This window comes from Lactuca serriola, chromosome 3 (genome assembly GCF_051521515.1).
Source record: "Lactuca serriola cultivar US96UC23 chromosome 3, Lser_US96UC23_V15, whole genome shotgun sequence".
Classification (NCBI taxonomy): domain Eukaryota; kingdom Viridiplantae; phylum Streptophyta; class Magnoliopsida; order Asterales; family Asteraceae; genus Lactuca; species Lactuca serriola.
In genome coordinates, this window is record NC_136410.1 from 35825480 (window position 1) to 35830014 (window position 4535).

Here is a 4535-nt window from a genome sequence, read left to right on the forward strand (position 1 = left end):
GATCAAATAACGTAAGTGACACCACGCCGGTAAAGTTGTGTACTATAATGGTGATTTTGAAACTAAAACCATTGATAGAAACAAATTCACTAATATAAAATTTAAAATTTTAATCGAAGATTATAATAATATGTATAAAAGAGTTATTGAAAACCTTGGAACAACATATATGTCTTTGTTCATGCAAGTTGAAGTGTAATAATAAAAAAAACTTTTTTATCCCGCTTTTGATCCGTTCCACTAGCTTTGTTCATTTTGTATGGGATATACTGGAAGATAAATTATGAATAATATTGATTTTAATTTTGACTCTTAAATATTTTGCCGATTTAATGAGATTATATTAGATTTAATTGGTTAATAACTTAATTATTGATATTTTTGTTTAATGAGCTTTTAAAAAAAATAAATAAAAAATAAAATATAAACGGGTTTGAATTTGGAAATCAAAAGCTATAAATAAGAGAGTTAAATTAGGAACAATATTAATTAGAGAAACTGATATCATGTATATAAATAGAATGATATGTTTCAATTGATAAAATAATTACTGAATTTAAAGATGCTATAATTATACTATAGGTTAAAATTGTGTGTTATTAGCTACAGTAAAGTTGCAAAAGTATTAGCAGTTTTGGTCCTTTGTTTATTTCCCTATTGTCACTTGTGGCTGGCCTTACATGTCTGTCAAAATTGCCCCAATTCTTTTTTGAAATTACAATTTGTTCCCTCTAACTTTTTGTAGAAATCTTATGTCTGGCCGTCTGGGTCGGTGTGGTGGATAGGTATTGGACACGTGTTCTGTTTCTGGAATTTTCTACCGCCTCTCCGATAAAATCCCTTTGTATTCTTTTTCTCCATCCCACTGTTCTTTCCGGTCACGTATCTATTTTGTGTCCGTTCAAGAGGCGTTCCCCATACCGCTGTTGTTTCTGATTGCAACAAACTGTCACAATCCCTAACTTCTTTCAGTCACCATCTATTTCACCATTCAATAATTTACAAGATCGAACAATTCCTACATGCCATCAAGCTGCCTTGGGTTTTAGAAAAGAAGTCAACCCTAGCTTTACCTACCGTTTTCGCCGTTCATTGGTGGAACTTCAGGTCAACCGATGGTTGGGTCCCCTTCTACTCCAACCATTACCGGTGCCGCTACTTATTTGGCCCCTCCATCGCCTCTCACTGATTATGCTCCCGCTCTCTTCTCCTATCTCTTTCTCTCTCTGTCACAGTAACCACTTCAGATAAGGGCGGTGGAGATAAACCCCATTTATGAAATTTCACATTAACGGCTTCAGATAAGGGCGGTGGCGATTATGTTAATCCTAATTTCTCTCCAAGTCGGTTTCATTAGACTAGGCTGAACAATTTCAAGGTGAGTGTTCCTATATTTTAAACGATTGAATGCTAAAATTTAATCTTTTAGTTAAAAATTTACAGGCCCCATAACATGCCCTCAAATTTCAATTCAATTTCAGATTGTCCGCCATGGGTGCACTATTGAAAAAATTAAACCGTGAATTTCATGAAGAGCCCCATTGTCGACTTCTTCGGTCGTTTAACAACTTCTAACCTGATCAAAAGTAAGATCAGATTCAGCGGTGGGTTGAGGTCAATAGGAAAAGAGAAGGAACTGAGAAAGAGAATGTTTTGAAAATTTCAGTTCTTTTCTACATATTTTTCCTCTGCATCTGTATCGGTTGATTATTGACTCATTTTTCCATTTATTGCAGACAAAGAAGATACTAGGATTGATTATTTAGCATCGAAAATTGGCTTCAGCTTCTCCCGATATTTCTTCTAGAACTCATTTATTTCTCGCGCTCAGAACTTTTCCTTCCAAATCACATTTATTAACTTCTTTTGAATCAGAGTTATTGCCCACCACATGTTTGATGAAATGCCTGAGAGGTATTAAGAACCAGTGCAAACGACTTATGAACCGAATTGATAAGGTAATACTATTGATATTTTTTTTTTCAAAAAGTTATTACTAATATGGCTTAAAATCAGTCAATATGTACTCAAATTCGCATGTTTAGTGTTGCCTCACCAGTTTTCAATCCTTACAGTTTTTCATATTGAACTTCTGGTATTTGTTTTTTGTTTGTTACAGATGTTATGTTAAGACAACTTGCTGATTGCTCCAGATGGCGCCATTAAGGTTAATGTTTTCCTTGGTTTGTCATTTTTACTACATTACATAACATAGTCTTTGTGTATTTATGTTGGTTATGTTGTACATTGACTGGATTTAGTTTCTTGGGATGGGGTTTTATCTGTTTTCTGCATATTCTTACCCGTGCTACTAAAGTTTGCTCTTGATGCAGATGTTAAACATACGCCAGTGGGCATGGTAGAAAAAGATGAAAGCAGATATGTAAGTTATTATATCCATGTTTATACTTCATATTCCATATTTTATAAGTAGAAGTACTTAAATTAATTTTTTTAGTTTTATGTATGAACTTTGAAGTCAAAGTTTGTATAGGTTTCGAAACCAAAGTTTTCTTGTGTTCCTGTCATGATCTGAATGACATAAGCTAACAACATAGTTAATAAATTACAAAATTATCATTGTAAATTGATCAACATTGTTTTACCAAGTACACAGGGTTAAAAATGTACTTTTACCTATCTCTTAATATGATGTAATTAGAAGTTAATCCAAATCTGTTAAATTTCATATGGGTAAATTGATGTATGCAATTATAGTCTAAGATCTTAAGTGAAAAAAAGTGGCTAAGGGTTGGCAAAATTAGTCCTTTGTTTATTTGTCCATGTCAATTATATATAGATACTAATTCTAAAGTGCCACTTGAACTTGGCTGTGATTGGCTGGAACTTTTTTTTTATTTTCTTTATATTTTGTGTAGTTTCTAATTTAATTTTATATAATACTTCATTGAGAGATCATACGTCGATGCCTGCAACGTCTTGCTACGTGTATGTATGTGGTTTCTTATTTTTCCACATTTCATTGACAGTTCATTTCCTCACCGCCTCCCATGCCCAATCACATACTTTCCTTCCACCGCTTTCAATATCTTCCTGTGTTAGAATGGTATTGCCTTCTTGATCTTTATATGATTGAGAGCTTATCAGAAGTGGTTTAAACCTAATATTTTTTTAATAGAAAAATTTATAGGAATGACAAGTGGTAAAATTTAATCAAAGTTTTTAAGGGTCACTCTATAAGCAATATAAACTCATTAATACAAAAGTTCATATATGAAATTAGACAAATAGACTAGATTTTAAGTATTATGACATTTAACTGTGGACTAATCTAAAAACTTATGTTATATACATTATATTTCTATCAGATTATACTACTGTCTTTCTTGATGAAAAACGATAAGAATGATCATAATTATACATGACTATTTCCCCAGAGATTCAAACGAATGCCAAAAAGGTTATATAGATAACAAACACTTCAAAACTACAAATTCTATCCATATATATTCAAGAATTATGTTAATTTAAAATAAATAACACTCGAAGCAGGAAAATTAAGCAAGTGATTGTAAAAGAAACTACTGAGCCTGAAGCAAAAGCAACAACAACAAAGCAATCGTTTAAAGAGAAAATCAAGAAAGGTATGTATGGATATGAGTTTGTTAGATGTATGTTGTTGTAATGATGTTTTTTTTTGTGTTCTGTTTTTTTATGAAACTGTGAAGCGGAACGAAATGAGGGTCTACAGTCGTTTACATGAACCACCGACAACACTACTATATTTATTTATATTTGGGAAGTTTGTTGGGAAGTTCATAATTTAAGAAGAGGCCAAAAGGGTCAAAATGGTAGATTTGGTCTAAAATACCAAAACTCTCAAAATTGACCAGAAGGGTTAAATGACTAAAAATTTTGTTTTTGGAGCATATAAACACATTTGTTTACATTTGGAAAGCTTTTTAAGGAGTTCATAGATTAAAAAGGAGGCCAAATGGGTTAAAATGACAGGCTTGCTCTACACAGTAAATACATAACATATCATGATGCACTTATTGGGATCCAGATCTAAAGCAATTGTGGATGAACGACGTGACGGTACTCATATCCCTTTTCCCATTCACAATTTTCCTGATATATTATTTCCAACAAAAGTTGTGGCCGAAGAGGTTCAACAAGTTAGTGGAAGACATTTACGTTTTTTTTATTCCCAAATCAATTTTTTCATAGTACAATGCTATACTTTGGTAGATATTCTGAATTTGAAAGTACAATTTTGTAATATAATTGAATGGAAGTAATACAAAAATAAGTTGAAACAGATTGCTATATTTGCGTTTACCTTACTCTCTCTCTCTCTCTCCACAAGTGGCAGAGTGAATCTTCCCTTTTCCAAAAAAAAAAAAATAATAAGATAGTTTTATTAATTTAGTGGTATGGAGGTATCTGCTTAAGAAGGTAGTTGGTTATTACAATGCGAGAACAGTTGCATTCATTATTCATACTCTCTCTATTACTTTATTAATTTGTTTAATAAATGATGGTTGCTGCTAATTCACTTCCTGTTTATCTTG

At 32.2% G+C, this 4535-nt stretch overlaps 1 long non-coding RNA gene across 25 annotated transcripts; it reads left to right on the top strand.

Moving 5' to 3' along the window:
- Window positions 1-822: 822 nt before the first annotated feature.
- Window positions 823-4302, top strand: LOC145091889 (uncharacterized). Of its 25 annotated transcripts, none has more exons than XR_013702334.1 (6): window positions 823-1378; window positions 1482-1958; window positions 2120-3067; window positions 3330-3421; window positions 3514-3605; window positions 3690-4302. It is a non-coding gene; the product is annotated as an uncharacterized LOC145091889 (long non-coding RNA). The 25 variants fall into 25 exon arrangements; XR_013702340.1 differs by having other exon boundaries at window positions 3973-4302; XR_013702323.1 differs by lacking the exon at window positions 3330-3421 and having other exon boundaries at window positions 832-1378; window positions 2120-2383; window positions 2991-3067.
- Window positions 4303-4535: the final 233 nt, after the last annotated feature.